General features: G+C 45.9%; 1 protein-coding gene across 1 annotated transcript in view; it reads right to left on the reverse strand.

Annotated features, from left to right (window-relative positions):
* Positions 1-18,965, reverse strand: part of LOC142557440 (uncharacterized) — a 289,154-nt gene that overhangs the window by 4,865 nt on the left and 265,324 nt on the right. The window lies entirely within an intron of this gene.

Genomic DNA, 18,965 nt, shown 5'->3' on the forward strand with positions numbered 1-18,965 from the left:
TACAAAGAGCCGTTTACACGCTTATTTATTTGATTTATTTATTTCAACGTACCGCAGTTACCGAGGGCTATCGCAGGAGTAGGGAGCACAAGGTGCCACGAGAAATATCAATGGTTCGTGGTGTATGAGAGAAATTCAGCAGTCGATAAAGATCGGACATTACAAAGCAAGAGGTTTGAGTGTTTTGGTAGTGCTGATAAAACAACCGCCCTTTAACAACTCACTGCGTTAGGAAGAGGATGTAGATTGGACGCATCATAGTGTCTAGTGTCTGTAGGTCTGGCGGGGGTGATGTAGTTGGTGATTAAAGGAAATCGTGGAAAGCTAGTCAGAGCATTAAAAATATTTAGAAGACTCGACATGGTGGCGACTATATAGAGAGTGCAAGTTCAATATTGGAAAGATTTAATTTAATATTCATAATTATGTTAATCTTTCTCCGGCCGTCTGTAGCAAGGTGGGTATAACAACGTAAACTAATACAAAAAGCGTTTCCAGGTTGATTTCTCTCTCTTCCTTAGGAGAAGTAAGGCAAACCGAATTCATGACAAGTGACAGCAAACAGTTACGGTACATCATTGTAAATGGACAGCAGCTGGATGGAACAAGCACAACGCATAGCTTAGAAGGCTTGCTCTTCCCTCTTGTTTGCCTCTTCATAGTGCTTTTCCGACATCTTAATGAGCCAGACAACCCAAGTAAGCACACATAGTTATAGACATTCAACGATAGAGCAGAAATAGACAAGAAGAGAAAATTTACAGTGACAGCGTAGCCCGGGGTCTGTTTGAGACTACCTTTGGTTCAGTTACATATTTTTTTTTGATGACTCACCGTACTCACTCATGTGTGTATTTGAAAGAACATGGTGTTCCCGACATTGAGGGGTCCCACAGACACCTCGCTGTATCGCTGTGCATGCAATGCTACATAGCAATGCTTAGCATAGCACAGCAATGCATAGCAATGCTACATGTCAACGTCACCTATGCAGTTTGGCAAGAAGCTAGAATCGCGTGAACAGAAGCGCTGTGAAATAGTTTCTTCGAAATAAAAAAAGAAGACGTGCACACTACTGCCCGACCATCCATTCACGTCGTCCCACTTCGGAAGTGCACACGACAGTTGGTCGGGATTTTTCGTGTCCGTCAGTAATAAAAAACAAAAGAAGATGAAGAAAGAAAATTGAACTGAGAAAAAGCACATATCTCCTTTGGAATCAGGCATACAACACACAGCTCAGCATTCATTTCAGTAAAGAAAAGCATAAAACAAGCGTCAGAACCGCACGATAGATGATAAAGCGCCTGTGAACAATGCGAGGCACGTTCCTCCTGCTCGCGTGTGTTTCTCGGTAAAGATTACGGTTGTAGTTCCGGTGGGAAAGGGGCGACAGCAGCATACGAATCAGTGAGTGACGTCGCCAAACTTCACATACATACCTGCCCAGCAACTCATGCATTCAATTCATTGCAAGACCGATATGGGTAGACCACGCAAAATTAAGACTCCCGAAGAGCAGCGTGAATACGATGAGCGTCGTAGAGTGCAAAATCCTAACGCACAACTAAGGTGTCGTGTTAAGACTAGGCAGAACAATGAAACATTCCGTATCCTCACCGACGGCTCTTGAGTGGTTTTCGAACACCTTCGCTGGCGAGCCACTTTCGCAGTGTCGGGATGGCGAGTGAGTTTTTATTCGCAGTTTTCGGCTTTCGAATGTTATTTTCAACAAGTCCGTAGCTGTGCATATTAACCACACCATTCCTGGCCCGTCCCTTATTGTGGTTACCTGGAATGTTTTCGAGCATCATCATGATCCTCATCCTCACTCTCACTGTAGCGCTTGCTAACACAGTTTCATGTCTTTAGACTGTACTTGAAGTTTCTTTTTTTACTTGATGCTGTGCCAATTTGTTCCGTCTATATAGAAAAATTATCTGCGGCCCGTTTACCAATGATAAGAAGCCGACTTCAAAAAGCTTCTCATCCCGAAGCGCTGTCTGACATAGATCAAGTGCCATTTTTATAAATGTCTCCAACTCGACGACAGGCTAACATCCGTGCTTGCGGACGGTTCCCTAATAAAGCTTTTTTATGAATGCTAGTCCTGTTTCTTGAAGGATTTCAGTTTATTTAGGTAACTCATTGGCGTACTTTCATAATGGGATATACAGGAGTAGGTTCCAGAAGATAAAGCAGTATGCGGACTTCCCGTACATAAATGTATAGTACTTTAATAGCAGCAAGCACAAACATACGAACTTTGAGTTATCGGAAGTTTATATTGTTAAACTAACAAATATTAACTACGTACTGCCAATTGAATAAGAAATATATTAGGTATTAGGCAGCCCATAAAATACGTTACATAATGGCAGCACTCGAGATCCCAAATATTGCAATAACGAATACAATGTATTGAAATGCACATGAAATGTTAGCTTTCCAGCAGGGAAGAAAGTATGGTTCAACGCGCGTAGTAGAGCCGACTTTCCATCTGAAGTGGGGTTATTCCAAAATCACAATGCTGAGAAGTATGCAACATGCTGTCGTTAATTAGTTCGCGCGATCGGTAAGATGAAATTGCTATCCAGGTAACGGTGTTTGTGTTATCGCACAGTGCCACAGTGACATTTAGCCTCGAAGTTACGTAGTAAAGACAGGGATATTCTTTTTCTCTCATACTGCACAGATAACTGCAAATTTTATTTTTCTTTTAAAATAAAGTGTAGGCGTTAGAGTTACTGGTGTTAAGGAGCGGCCACGAACCATTTGCACGAAAGCTATGCCAGACCACACCATGTGGTCAGCAATACAACGGCGCGAATTCGAGCGGTCAACGGTCCCTTCAAAAAGTTGAAATTTATTGCGGCTATATACTTGTACCTGTCAAACCACTCCATATGGTCAGCAATACCGCGGCGCGAAATAGAGCGGTTAACGGTTCCTTCAGAAAGTTGAAATTTATTGCGGCTATATACTTGTACCTCGAAAGATGTGAGGTCAGTTTTCTAGTTATATCGAATTCGCCCGTTCTCACTTTCGCCGTCTTGCACTCGCCGCCGTGACGCAAGAGGGCGACAAAGCCAAGTTCACGGCCTGAAAGGACTGCAATCAAATAATGGAAGCGCTACTCCGAAACTCGTTGCAGATACTAGGATCCCTCGAGTCCTCCGCGAATATTATCAATCCCGACCTCAGAGTATCGCCCCTAGGTTGCGAAGCACCCCGTAGATTTACGTAATGAACACCGCGTGGTGGCGGGTCTCATCACTCGATCCACAGGGCTTTAAAGCCGTGTAGCGTGACCTTCTTAAGCGCGACGCGCTTCTCGTTTCGTACTTTACGATCGACGGCGAAGACCAGCTCGGCTGTGAAAGCAATTCTGTAGCTGAGAACTCTTCTCACGCGTAGCCGGCGCAAGAAAATAAGACACATTGTGAGCGCACACGGCCTCTTTATGGCACTGATTGAAGCCGTTGTGGGGGGCGCTCTTACTTAAACTTAGGGGAAAAAAAGTTGTTGCGCAAGAAACAGACAAGCGCGAGACAGCATCCAGACTGACATTTGCCTGTGTTCGTGTCGATACCCCCTCGTGGCCTTGTCTGTTTATTGCGCTGTATCTTCTTTTCCTATAAGCATTACGAACCAGTTCGCCCAGCAAGATTTATTGAGTTCCTTAAGCTTTTGTCGTTAACCCAAGCATTTCCGCCTCTCCGCCTTCATAGCCTCGCTGACCTGCTGTGAACAAGTCCACGACCCAAAGAAACGATTAGTGTGTCGCATGGACTGGCACTTTACACTCATATGCGTGGATTTCACTGTGCTGTTGGAGAGGGGTGTGCGGACATTCGAGACTTTCAAACAACGAATCGAATAGTGCCCTATTCGATTCGGTCTTCGAATAGAATAGTCACTATTTGTAGATGCAAATATTATTCGAATACTTTTCGAACATTTCAAAGCGTCAACTGCGCCCGAAATAAACACAATATTGGTGCAAAAGTCCGGTTAATTTGCAGTCCCGGGGTCATGGTACATAGACATATAACATGAGAACTTGCGTGGTGGAGTAGGATACGTCAATTAGGTAGCCATATTCACCGCCTGTACAGCGATCATTCGCATTCCCTGAGCAACTCTGTGGAAGCGAACATACTACTTGTTTGCTCCTAATGCTCCATTTCTGCTTTTATTAAACAGTGCTTCATGACTTACTGTGTAATAGCAAAAACTTGCTAACTTTCAGAATACTAGGATGTGAACGTAGTTTTATACTGTGATAAGGGCTGTTCGTTATTCGAAAACTACGCGATATTCGATTCCATTCTCTTCTGGCACTACTCGATTCGTATTGAATTCTGTCTAAACAATCGCTATTCGCACGCCCCTACTGCAGCAGATAAGCGGATCTATGCAGATAACCCGCACCTTTTCGTCGTGGTAGCTGCGATACAATATGGCGACCTAAATGATGTAACTGCATACTTTTATAGGAAATACCATGTCCGCCGTGGCAACAAAGCTATTTAGGCGACAACTGCGCAGCAAGGAGAGAAGGGCTTACAAAACGCTGTGCTAGCGAAATTCGAGATTTCTTCGGCTCGCAGTGAACCAGATATGATGGAATATATTTAGCTGTCGTGAGCAGATTCAAAGACGATATAAAGCCCCCTTAGAAAACGCGACCGGATGTTCGGATGGAGCAGTAAAACGGACGTCAGTTACGGAAATCTGAGGAGACGCAAATCGGACCAGCTGTCTGGCACACAACAGAAGCAAAGAGGCTAACGCAGCGTTCAGAAGCGCATTATATCGAGCACTCTGTGACAGTCTCGAACGAAAATGTCAAAGGCAACAACTGACAAGACACAATCTCGAGGCTTTCGCTGAGCAGACGACGGTACTGCCTGTCGTCCTCCTACATGGTTTCATCAAGAAGGCATGCAGAATATTTCTGTTATTTTTTCTCTTTTCTTTTTCTTTATCTGCAGATACAGCATCGCCATTGTTTCAGTTTCCTGTCATCATTTTCTATGCCATTCGCTTGAGGCTCGAGGAAGAATAATATTGCAATCATAGAAAAGAGGGGCGATGGCCATCGGTTATCTGATCGTGATGAAACAAAGATTGACAGTCAGTTTAGAATTATTACGTTATTTGAATGCAAAGCACTCAAATCCGCCTTATTTTATTAATCCACTTTAATTCACCTTCGCTCACTTTACAACATCTTAATTTACTTTACTGCGCTTTAAGCCAGCGTACTCAGCCTTAAGAAACCTTACTTTAACTTGTTCGCATTACTTCACTGTAATTCCCCTAATTCATCTTCATACACTTTAATTCACAATATTTGCTCATAATCACTACTAATTAACGTTTTTATACGATTTACCATCTTCAGTATTACTACTGACGTCATACAAGACTGACGACGTCACCTCGTCCCCATTTGTTTACGTCCATCCGCCATCGAAATCAGCCGGCTGGTAACCGAACCCACAGTCTCGCTCTCGACAGCAATCGCCATTGCCACTGAGTCACCGCGACAGTTCTGACCTGCGTGATACAGCGTGCGTTGTTCAGCCACCGTCAAACGTTAGCGAGGTGCGGGTTCCCTCGAGAGAGATAAATTTCAACCCACTTTCATCGCGCCGCCAATAAAAACGGTGCAGTGCTATGCGTTGGTCACGCACGCGAGTACAAGCAGCAAATATGAAGTCGAGGCCCGCGTGCCTCCAGGTTAAGTAAATAGCCCTATTTTTTTTAATCCCACGTCCCACGTAGTTTTCTGAATCGGACTATGCTCTCCACAGGCAGCAACATAGAGCGTAGTCGAAACTCCCGTTTCAACTTTCGAAGGCCCAGTCATGCATTAGCACAGTATTGACACTTTGGTAGCGAAGGTAAGCGATGGCAGGCGACACCGCTAATGGGTGGCGTGTGCCTTTAATTACGCACCTCCTTCTAGCTTATAGGCTATCCGTTCAGGCTCCTCTGTCACAACGCGAAAAGTGTCTGCCCTGGGAGAGGTGCCCGTAGAGCACCGTCACGTGACACATTAGTGCTTGCGGGGGCTTCGCCACCTGCTTAGTTCTGTCGCCTTCGTGCTGTCGGCGACACGACCGAAGAGTTCATTCCCGCAGCCGCGAACGAGCCGTGCCAGAGCGCTGCCGGTAATGCGTGGGGAGATTACAGGATAATTATGAAGGCCAAAAAAAAAAAAAAAAAACAACCCGCCCTGTTTGTGGCAGTCGCGAATGTCCTGGACACGCGAAAGCACTGTACTGTGTGGCAAGCTTCATTGAAAGCTTCGAGGTCAAGGACACATTGTCGCCGAGTGTAGTTGAAGACGCGCATGTCTTTGTAGATATACTAGACTCACTGTTGCCCTTATTGCTGTTGCTGCATGAGGCAGATTCTAATGCCAACTGGCGCTTTCTCTCGCCTCATCGTGTCCAGCTACGACCCTTGGATTTTGTGAAGCAATAGCTTCTGACAAGCCAAGCTGAAGCACTCAGCCTCCAAATTAACCCCAAAATTACACTTTAGCGATGCCAGAGGTGATTTTCCTAACCTAGAAGAAGAGCTGGTAGAGAGCTTTAGCGCAACGTAGACGTTGCTCATCATCATCATCATCATCATCATCATCATCATCATCATCATCATCATCATCATCATCATCATCATCAGCCTGGTTACGCCCACTGCAGGGCAAAGGCCTCTCCGATACTTCTCCAACAACCCCGGCCATGTACTAATTGTGGCCATGTCGTCCCTGCAAACTTCTTAATCTCATCCGCCCATCTAACTTTCTGCCGCCCCCTGTTACGCTTCCCTTCCCTTGTAATCCTGTCCGTAACCCTTAATGACCATCGGTTATCTTCCCTCCTCATTACATGTCCTGCCCATGCCCCCCATCCCCCCATTTCTTTTTCTTGATTTCAACTAAGATGTCATTAATTCGCGTTTGTTCCCTCACCCAATCTGCTCTTTTCTTATCCCTTAACGTTACACCTATCATTCTTCTTTCCATAGCTCGTTGCGTCGTCCTCAATTTGAGTAGAAACCTTTTCATAAGCCTCCAGGTTTCTGCCCCGTAGGTAAGTACTGGTAAGACACAGCTGTTACACACTTTTCTCTTGAGGGATAACGGCAACCTACTGTTCATGATCTGAGAATGCCTGCCAAACGCACCCCAGCCCATTCTTATTCTTCTGAGACGTTTCTGGCACTGACGTAAGCCGGAATCGTTGGATACGTTGCTGCGAGCAGCAAAACTTCGGGCCACACGCAGTGTTTAAGCACGGTGGGCCGAACTATTGATGTGCACTGGGCTTGACCGCTGGCATGAACAGGTCCACAAAGGCGCATTCCTAACCAAGTCATCTTCATTTTTTACTACATTTGCTTTCTTTCTATTTGTGAATTTCCAAGCAGTGGAGACCAACAGCATGATTTCCCGAACTAGCAGTACAAAAAAAAAAAAAAAAAGAGGGACGAGAAGGCTGTTTCAAGTCAGGAGACCAAATTTTAGACAAATCCATGTGCTAACCAACACTCGCACGCCGGTCGAAGCGCCATATATGTACGCACGTGTGTAACAGCGCAGGCATGCACTACCAAGCAATTCTACTATAGCAACAAATGCGACATAGATAGATAGATAGATAGATAGATAGATAGATAGATAGATAGATAGATAGATAGATAGATAGATAGATAGATAGATAGATAGATAGATAGATAGATAGATAGATAGATAGATAGATAGATAGATAGATAGATGGATAGATGGATAGATAGATAGATAGATAGATGGATAGATAGATAGATAGATAGATAGATAGATAGATAGATAGATAGATAGATAGATAGATAGATAGATAGATAGATAGATAGATAGATAGATAGCACCTCATAGCGTGTAGCGTTGGTGAAAAGGAGAGTGGAAATGGCAGTCATGCCTCTCTACTCGGCGCGAATGGCTTCGCACGTTCATCGCGCACATCTATTTCCCAAAAAGGAGCCGCAAAGGAGGTCAGTCACGTAGGAGAATCACAAAGGCCGTCAATGCTAGGCTGCAGCCCCGCATGTAAAATGCGTTATTGTTTCGAGAAGAGGGTGCCAGGCGGAGATATAGCGTCCAGGTCAGTGCGACGACGGGCACGTGCAGATTGCGTTTCTCCGCTGCCTCATCGTGTGCAGCGCGAATCGATTCCCATCGAGCACTTTCGAGGGGGGTGCGATGCCGGAAGTGTTCTGTCCTGAAAAGCCCGCGACGCCTGATGGATTGGCGGTGGCCGCATAAGTGATTGAATCGGCAGTGGGAAAAACAGCGGCTGTCCCACTTGCGCGCGATGCGAAAGGAACCAGTTACCCGACGCATACAGAGCGAAAGATGCGTCTGCTCGGCGGAAGGCGTGCGCTTTGTCACTCTTAAGTCCAAGTTTGGAGAATGTTTTATTCAGCGCGAAAAAAAAAGAGCTCATACGCACGTACAGGGAGAGCCCGCAGTCCTGTTCATCGGTGGCCGTAGTTTTTATGGGCACCTCTAACTCTGGAATGGCGTGCGTGATATTGGCATCCGAGCCTTTGCCAAATTTATCGCGGCGTTGTGGTGACCTTTATCTTTTTCAGTGAAAAAGGAGAACAACTTAGCATGGTATCGCATTCAGAGGCTGTGAATTTTCGCATCAGAAGCGAGTTGGCTTGTAGAATTATGGATTGTGGTCTGTGCGAATTCCTAAAATGCGCTCCTCCTCCTCCCCCCGCCCCCCGTAATGGCCGGAACTTGGGAATGCACCTATTGACAGCACTCGACCGAGGGAACAGGTCTGCTTTGCAAGCGTGACGGTGCCATGCTGTGCGTTCTCCATCTTCGCGTCTAAGCAGCACGCCTCGCCAATTTCAGACGAAAGTAAAATTAATGCAACTCGACAGGGCTTGGGATTTATAACAACTAGAAGGAAGACAAGCGTAGGGGCGTCAGTTCGGTGTCGGCCTTTTGACAAGTGGCCCGGTCGTCGTCACGGGTTGTTGGAGTACTTGTGCCAAACCGAGGCTCGACGCTAGTTCACCTGAACTGTTATGAACGTTTGCGCATGCAGGTAACTAACACTGGTGGGGCTGCAGGGTTTATGCACGTGGTGAAAGCAAGCCATCTGTATCATAAGCATGAACTTTGTGGAGTTAATAAATATAAAAAATTCTAAAAAATTAAAAATTAAAAACCCACGCACCGACGCACACGGGTGCTCAGATATATATGTTATGATAGAAAAACTGAAAAGTAGGCATGAATAGAAGTTTTGAACACCTACTCTGCATTGGGGAAGGATAATAGGAGTAAGACGAGAAAAGAAAAAAACAAACAAAGGTGTTGAAAATGGTGGTGAATGGACTTGGAAGAGCGGTGACTCTTCAAAGTCTCATATCCAGACCTCTATATTGCGAGAATTTGATGAGAGCCTTTAGAACATCGCGCCGACAATGTCCCCAAAGACCCGTTTCAGTCAAATGTTGTTTGATAAACCTAAACAAATGTTACGCCGATGATTATCATCGCACTGCATGTCGCAGGCACATGCACAAGGCGCGTATAGTATCGGGTGTATCGCCCTCGTCGCAGTCTGCACTGCCTCACGGCTGATAAGGTGAAAATAGTGCCCGATTAACACACCTTGGTGCACCTACACAAAACACGTATACACGTATGCGCACCCACAGCCGCCCACACCAACCAGTAGCCCAGTGGCTAGGGGGTTTCACGGCTGAGCACGAAGTCGCGGGTTCGATCCTCGATGCGGCGGATGCTCCTTGATGTAGGCGAAGCCCAAGAACGCTCGTGCATACTTTGCGTAATCGTGTGCACGTTAATGACCTCCTCCCCGGCGAGGTGGCTAAAATTAATCCACAGCACTCCAGTAAGGCATCCCTCGCAAAGCAGTGTGCGCTGTTTAGGGACGCGAAACTCGACAAATAGAAAAAAGAAAAGTTTATGCACAAACCACCGGCGACGATTGCCAATGTAAGCGAATAGCCGAACGCGTTTTAGAAAGCTATTCGGCATAGTAAACTAATGAGGCGATCGAAGGCAGTACGTTTGTTGCAGTGAGCACAGTCGGGTGTACACAGTTTGTCGTACCACTGTGCAAATGCGCAGAGGGAGCGAACCGTTGCCCACCACATCTGTACCGGTAATATGCGTCGTAATATAATCCTCATTTACACCCCCTTCAAAGCAAATAAGAGTGTAAGTTGGTCTATAACTTACACCGTCACCTACCCCCCCTCCTCCTATACCAAAAAGCAAGCGGTATAAGTGTACGGCTCATAGACCGATTCACACATTTATTCACATTTAAGGGTGTAAATGATTTAACAGTGAATTCGTGGCTTTGCATGTAGGTCGGCTCGTCCTCCCTGCGTCGTCTCCAGCGGCTCCAGCGGCCGGCGCGGAAGGCGGCTGCCAGTTCCTCTCCCGCAGCCTCCACTGGGGAGAGAGCGGGCGCTGGGAGAGGAGGAAGGCTGTTCTTACCGAACGCTTCACCACCAGCGTGGGAAAACTTCAGACTCTCCGGAACTCTCTAACGGCACCACGATGTGTCTCGAAGAGAGATACGATCAATTGCAACCCCCTTCCCTACCTCTAGTGCAGGGTAGCAAACCGGAGGCTCTGCTCAACCTCCGTGCCTTCCTATCATTTGCATCTCTCTCTCTCTCTCTCTCTCTCTCTCTCTCTCTCTCTCTCTCTCTCTCTCTCTCTCTCTCTCTCTCAGCATCTCACTGACGAAAAGCGCCCCACAACTCAGTTGAACGATTTCGGGGGCCTTCTGCATCGGTGCCCTTGTATATCATACACTGCTGGATATATTACACCCTTCAAAATGAGCAAGGACGTAACTCGGTCTATAACTAACACCCTTATGCCTTTCCTGGATGTTAGGCAGTGAGTTATATACATATCGAATTACACGCCTATTACACCCTTATTAAATTTACAGCCTTAGTTGTTCTTCTTTCGGCTACATCACGCGTTTTCACTGTAGTCGGGAGTGGTACATTGTTGAATAATTTACTCCCTTAAAAGCAAATAAGAGTGTCATTCTTTATAACACATACACACACTAACACCCAAGAATGTGCAAGGATGGGAGTTATAGACCGATTTACATCCTTATTCACTTATAAGGGTGTAAATTATTCAACTACCGTGAAAACGCGTGATTGAGCCGAAAAAAGCTACTTGCTGTAAATAATAAGAAACTTATGATGCAAAGAAATCGTTTCTCCAGGTATTTTCTTATTTTTATTTACTTTTTTTGTGGCACAGCTGCTGGCGCAGTGATAAACAGACCCCTCTCGTGCGACTCAGATTTCCCACGTGCGCCCTTATTTAAATTCTGGCGCGCTTTCGCGGAGCCGTTTCTGTCTGTCGACTTATCTGCTACGCGTTTCGCAACGAGCGAATCCAGTCCGCAATACTGCACAGAATAACCTGCGGTCGCTTGCTTGCCCACCTTCAGATTGAAGTAAACAAAATTAAAGAAAACATAGAACTCATAGAAAGAAAAAGAAGCAGCAGCACGCAAAGGTGATCGTAGCCCGCGTATCGCGACTTGGGCTGAGGCGCTGCCCTGTCGTTTGGCTCCAGTTCCGTGCGACTGCACCGCGGTGGTGCATTTAGACTCTGCTCTTTGCAGCCTCGCATGCGTAGGTATGCAAATCAGACCCCCTCGTAACATTGTGCCTTTTGTCACGGAAAAAAACGCAAAAGAGAAAGAGCGTTCAAGAAATTAGAGAGAGGAAACTCGCGGGCGAACGGTGTGCAGCGAATCGCGCAGCTGCTATGCCGAGCGGAGATTTAAAGAATGAAAAAAAAAAAAAGATAGAGAGAGAACAGAGGAAAATGGAATAGTAGAACGAAATAACGACCCGCTCAAAAAAAAAAAAAATATCGGGCCTCGAAAGTGAAGCGATATAGCGAGTTTCGTGTTACCCCATTCTTGCCCGCCTTGGGGCAGCGGAATTAGCTATACTTCCACTTCTTAGAATAGTATACCTCTCCCCTCGAAAACTGCCCAGGCTGTCATTTTTGTTTGTTCTTACTTCTTGCGTCGGAGGTAACTGTTGACAGCGCACTCGGCTCGTTTATGTAACGACGTTTTTCGAATGGCCTCTCCATGACGCCGCTTCTTCATGCATTTCGCTCAGAGATCTCCACGAGTTGCACACGTGACCGTGCGTTTTAGAAGTTTCGGCGGCTATGCTTGTCTTAATGCATCTTTGCATATTTTTGCAACCATCCATAGATGCTGCGGCATTACTTCGTGCGGTAGCCTAGTGCTTACATGGCGTTGCACGGCGGAAAACGAGCTCGTGTGTTTCATCGCAGTCACGGCGGCTGCAATCTGACGGAGGCGGAATCGAAAAAAAAAAAAACGCTCGTGTGACATGCCTTAGCTGCGTGGTACCGAACTCCAGGTGGTCAGAATTCATTAGAAGTCTCCCACTGGGCGCGCCTCATAATCACATCTTCATTTCGGCGTGTAAAACCCCAACATTTCTGTTTTTAATGCTGCGGCTTTAAAGATGCACAGTGTTGCGAAAGGCACAGCCTTTGCGAGAAAATTATTATTGGTACTACTGAGGATCCGGGTCGGTGAGAAAGGTACGAGTCCCTTTCGTCGCTGCATGCTCACACCAGTTAGTCCTATGGATTTTGTTGACAATTAAGCAACTGAAATGATCGACTGACGTCACCTCTGTGGTGGCACGATGTTCGATGGTGACCACTTAATAGAACTCCCAAGCAATGTCTACCTCGGAGCATGGGAGATTAATGTCGAAGGCTATGCGTTTGTGCAGCTGCAGGTGCCGGAATCGATTTCGACCTCAGGAAGCGAAGTCATCCCTTAAAGGAATTGTTATTGGAAATATGTTGCGTTTCTGTTGCGTTTCTGTTGCCCTCGGGATACCTTCTTTTGGAATGTAAGTTATATTTCAATGGTACGGTTTTTGGGAGGAATGACCGCCGTGTTTTGAACATTGATGATTGCCGATTCGAAACACTGGTAAATGTGGAGAAGGAATTGCTTCCGTTAAACTCAAAGTTTCTGTTTCGCCACACCGGTAGTGTTGAATCGGCAGGTGACAATAGCGACATTCTTCCGCGCGCAACCTCTTTTTCTGAGGTGCATTGCATAGAACTTACGAGCACAACGCATTAAACTACCTCAATCATTAGCTTTTTTGAAGGTTTCTTCAATACAAGTGCGGACGCGATGCCAATATTGATTACGCGCGCGAAAGTCAGAACGAAAACCGTTCGAGAGCCAGTTGATTAATCGATCAGATCATTGAGTGTATTGTTTTAAAACAACACTGAGGCTATGAGGCACGCCGTAGTGTAGGACTCCGGATTTTCACCACCTGGGCTTCTGTAGCGTGCATTTATGTTCAAGTAAACAAACGTTCTATCTCTCTCTCCCTCCCTCTCTCTCTCTCTCTTTATTTTTTGTATTTCACGCTCATCGAAATGTGGCTGCCACTGCTTGGACTCGAACCACCCTTGTGTGCTCTGCGACAGAAAGTCATAGCGAATGAGCCAGAGGGGGGTTTCGAAAATCAGCAGATTGAACGCATTTGAAACGCAAGCGACTGTGTGCGCGGGTGGAGGAGCCACACACACAAAGTAATGAACCGAACCAATCTACGTTCTTTTTCTTTTCGTTTCAAAGTTGACAAAGAAAGGAACAATTCACTTTAGCGTAATTTTAATGCTAAAAAGAAAAATTTAGTGCTCGTTCATTTTCTACTTTCTCTCTCTCTCTCTCTGTGCGTGCGCTTGTGCATGCGTGTGTTCATGTGTGAGCCGGGCGGGAGAACTAAATATTCGGATAATGTTTGCGTAAGGGAGTAGAACTTAAAAAAATTTGAAAGGGGCTGCACTTTAGCTTGTTGGTATGGCTTTCCTGTCTCGTTATCTTTCTTTTTTTTTTTCGCGCCGTTTCTCCGTAATGAAGCTTAAAACTTCAACGATTTGACGCAGCAGGAGCCATTAATGCACTGTGCTGCTTCAATCAAACTAACTGTAGGGAAAAAAACAAAACTTTAGATGGAGCCTGTTTCCAAGAGGCAGGTAATCTAGCAGGGGTGCAGGTATCATTGCGCAGAGGTAAACCGATTACGCTAAGCCCTAATCGCCCACTACGAGGCGCTATCTTCTTTAATTCAGCTTCGGGGGTTAGCAGCCAGAAACAAGCAAGCGTTCTCTGAAGCATTGCCCCGGAGAGCTGCCGTAGAGTGGACTAAATCTAACAGAGCGTGAAGACGAATGAGATGTTGGAGACGTATCTGCAGTATGTTCATGTATTTGCATGCTTTTTTTTTTCTATCCAATTTGCGTTCAGGCCCCCATTGCATCGTATAACGAAATCAATCCACCGAACACATGCGATTACCCGCGAGTTTTAGGGTTTTGCGAGTATCGAATTTCCCAGCGAAAAACGGATCAGGTGCACATTGGATTACTGCGAAGGGGGAATCTAACGTTGCTGCAACGGAGCCCTTTGTGCGACGGACCAATCAGAAACGAGCGAGCCTGATGTAGAGAATTTTCCAACTTCGCTCGAGAAAAAATAAAAATAAATAAATAATACGAATTATGTGGGATACCGTGCTATTATAAGAAGCTATTATTACAATTGTAGGATGTCTTTTTTTTAATATTTGCAAATATACTTCGGCCTTAAAACCAAGCAGGTGAGAATAAAATACAGCGGTGAAACGGGACTTATAAACGCAGAAAAAAAAAAGGCTTGTGTAGGTAGAAGCCAACACAGACAACATAGGTTTATCGTTGCTCAAACACCTGAAGAACAGAGAAAAACGGTAGTGGAGTCCATATGTAGGATATGAAGAATAATGATAACAAGATATAAAAGAGATGGAAAGAATCTGTCTGTCTGTCTATTCGTCTGTTTGTGTCGTCTGTTGGTAGGTTCCATAAGACTATTCATTTTTCCCGATCCAGCAGCAACTAGCGCTTCCCCGCAGAATGTGTCGATTCGACCAACTAGATATCCTAACAAACAATCCAACAAAGGTAGTTAGGAGCGGTAAAACGGATTACAGATTGCGCCTAATTTTACGAAGGAGCAGAATGCTAATGCATTTGAGAAGCAAGTGATATAAGATTCTCTTTCAGAATATGCCTTCGCTTATTGGCGGCCCTGAGGATGAAAGAGCGATAGCTCTCAGAAAAAAGAAAAAAAGAATGCCTTCTCAAGGCCAACGACACTCGGAGCACTGACCAGTCACTAGTTCCCAAAGCATGCGATTCGCTTCCATCTTCGGTAACTGTGGACCCCGCCCGCCACATGAGCCCTGTGCATAGCGAAGGTGTTGCACCCGATTGGAAGACACTTTACCGAAGACTGCCACGATCGGCCCGCACTCCACCACGTGCCCAGGTGTTTTCTCCCAGTTTAAAGCGTTTTACGTGGTACACGTACGTCCACAGGCTTGCACTAAACTACTTTCTCTCGTGCACTAATCATGAGTGCTTGCGCATACTTTGCAGGTTTCACGAACGCTGCACAGTTTTTTCCGAGTAGCAGCGACGTACATTACGACACATCCCCGCACGAGATACGGGCGCAGGGAAGGCGTGACGTTTGCGACGAGACGAAAGTGGTCGTCGCTGAAAGAAGATTGCGCCCATTCAAACCGGGGAGTTTGACCACGTAGCGGAGGGTGGTTTTGCTCGCGGTAGGCAAGTTCGTGACGGCGAGTGATCGAGCAGATGGGCATGTGAGAAGACAGCCGTATAAAGGGAGGGCGTAACAGGGGCAGTCGGCTGGGATGGCACTGGCTGTGACCTGGGGCGGTGAAATCAACTGGCAGCCTAAAGCTGACGTACGGAGACAGCCTTCCAACAGGTCAAAGGTATGAAAGGAAAATGATCGAACCGTTCACCGTTGACTGATCCGGCGATGCTAACATGAGCTCCCGCCAGACAGCGTGGTTTCAGCGTCGCAGAATGCTTCGTAGTGCAAGAGTCCTTTAATACTAAATGCACGAAAGGATTCCGGTAGTGCCTTCCCAGCACGCAAACGAGGCCTGCGTCGACATTATTGTGGGCGCACAGGGCCGGAAATGAAAGAGGCCAGCGGAAGGCCACGCCCTGCGATAGGGGAGGCGTCCATCGCTTTCGCCCTTCCCACTCTCTCTCTCTCTCTCTCTCTCTGTAGACTACGTCCCATCGAGGACCCGTTTTCTTTCAAATTTTCTTTTCTTCTTGTGTCTCCATCCTGAATTCTTCGTTCCTGTCGGGAAAGGCAACTCGCTGTGCTTGGGAATATATCCTACGGACGTTGTGCTTGTCAGCAGCTGTTTCCGACACCAGTTCCATTCTATGGCTCTTTTTTTTTTATTTATTCGGCGTTCACACTCGCACATAAATTGAAACTGTCCATCATGCGCGGCGCTCGACGTGTCTTTGCGTTACGCAGGCGGGCGTTTTATCCATGGATTGTATCAGTAGTTTGAACAGTACTTAGTCGCGATATTATGATTGCCAATTTCTTCCCGTGTGAACCGGGGTGGCTGCGAATAGTCACCTAGCCAGTCTCCACTAACTAGGTTTAGTGCGTATATAGTACAGTCAACCGTACACACACATATATATATATATATATATCGGCCCCAGACTCCTGGACAGGGGCTGCCCTAAATAAATAAAAATTTACCGAATGAATTGTCGAAGCTGTTTCTTGCACAGTGACAAATTTGTTTAATACTCGAGACCAGGAGGAGGGGAGGAGTGGATTTCTGCAAGTGTCCACCTAGTGGACATGCTCATTTCGTCTGCTGCTAAAGTGATGATTCGATTCGGAGCGCTTGTCTTTCCTTCTGACCCCTGCCCAGCCAAACCGAACTTCAGCAGCAGACGAAGTGGACATGTCCAATAGGTGGACACTTGTAGAGTACTCCCTCCCCACGCCTCCCCCGCCCTTTCTCCCCACTTGATTTCAGGGAGGCGAGAATAAAAAAATCCTACAATAGGTTGTGTTTAAAACAATGGCATCCATGACGTGCTTCCGGCTCCCGAATTGTTTTTGGCTCACGCAGCCAGCAAAAGCATAGCCTTCGAGATCTGGCTCTCTTATCCAGAGAAACCCGTCGCAGGGGAGAGGATTTGGACATCGCTTACGGTAGCAGGATCGAAGGATGGCAAATCCATCTTTCACCGAAAATTATCCGGAAAAATCTACCGATTACATTCTCCTGGGCCGATTTCCTTCAATGTTTCTCTTAACGCAATGATAGAATGAAAGTGTCGAGGACAGCTGACATCAATGGAGCCGGTTCTGCAGAGGCGCTCTGAACGTGGTGAAATCGGTCTATTGCAGTTTGCGGGGGAGAAGAGCTAAAAAGAAAAGGAAAAAAAAAAGGAAACGAGTCCGTCTAGACGACCTTGCGCGAATTGATCGTATAAAAGCCACGTATGAGAGGAGAGGGAAGCGCATGCAATGCGCTAACCATAGGCGCAAATAACGTAGCTGGCAATTTCCATAAGACGCGAATGCGCTCCTACTTCAAAACGCACATGTGTCTTGAGACTGTTTTTATAAGCAGGTGGATGAAGAAATAGCTAAGACATTTTTCACTGAGGCAATACGCCGCGTTAGCTAGAAACCATTCAGTGGGGCTTAGTCGCGAAGATATAACATGGAAAAAAAAATTGAAACGATTCAGTTTTTATATGTATGATAAAAAGCATGTCAGTTTCTTTTTTTTTTCTGTTTCTGCGATTAGGGTTCCGCATTCTGTACTTATGCATTGCATAAATTGTAAAACGATGTGTTGAGTAGAATGCAGCTGAAGTTAGCGATACTATCGATAGATGTATCAAACTTACGTAATTTTATTCCGAAGCATTGCCGGCTCTATCGAAAGGAAGCCAGCGACGCCTCGTACGATGCTTCGTACGAAGCTTCGTAGCTTCGATCGATGCTTCGAAGCATCGTCCTTCGTAGGACGATACTTTGTACGTTTTCCAGTTAGTTGTCATAAATGCGGAGCAATTCTAAATTTAGTCTACGATTATAGTCATGTGGGGTTTCTTTTTTCTTAAAAATAATTTATTCAGTGGCCCAAAGCACACGCACAAATTAAATATTGCCTGGAAGCATTACAAAAACTAAAGAAAATAGGGCATTCATTTTTTTTTTTTGTCGTTGCTGACGCAATGCGGCAGGTGGAGCATCCTGCGAAGCACGTTAGTGCATGTAGAAAAGTGTTAGTGCGCCGCACTTATCAGTGCAAGGATGTGACATGATGCAGTACTGAGTGCTCCCATCATTTAATTTACCTGCATTTCCATGTCCATGGTTTTTACAGAAAACATGTTTCCTTGCCGTTTTGGTGCTGAGGTAGAGGCCGGCGTGCAAATGCTAATCATATGCTAATCAAAGAACAGCCAGAGTCCCGAATTTTCGCTTTGAAGTGTAATCATCTATGACTGTAATAAAATAAAAGGTACCTCACGAATGCTCCACTGGAGAGACAACAACCTTGGAGCTGAACGGGTCGTGCTGCAAGCCAGGCGTGGGAGCGCGTCACAACGTACAGCCAGCGAACACACTCCTAGTAGTGTCGAAGTGAGTGAAACAAGACGAAGAAGCAAACATGTAATTTGTGGCGATGCTTCGTGCGCATCGCCATAAGTTTATGAGAACTTGTTTCTACAGCTTCGGTGTCTTCCACGTATCGATTGCGCAGATTGGCATACATCTGCGGAGCATTCCTCTTTCTGTTTTTTTTTTTCTGACCAACGTAGGACAGAACCGACAGATACAAGTTGCGTGCAAAAACGAATGCGCCGAGACTGCAGATTCGTCACGTCTCAAACTCGTAAATTTTACTCTTGCAGTGCCACACTTATCGTAAAC

Source organism: Dermacentor variabilis, chromosome 9, assembly GCF_050947875.1.
Source record: "Dermacentor variabilis isolate Ectoservices chromosome 9, ASM5094787v1, whole genome shotgun sequence".
NCBI classification, from domain to species: Eukaryota; Metazoa; Arthropoda; class Arachnida; order Ixodida; family Ixodidae; genus Dermacentor; species Dermacentor variabilis.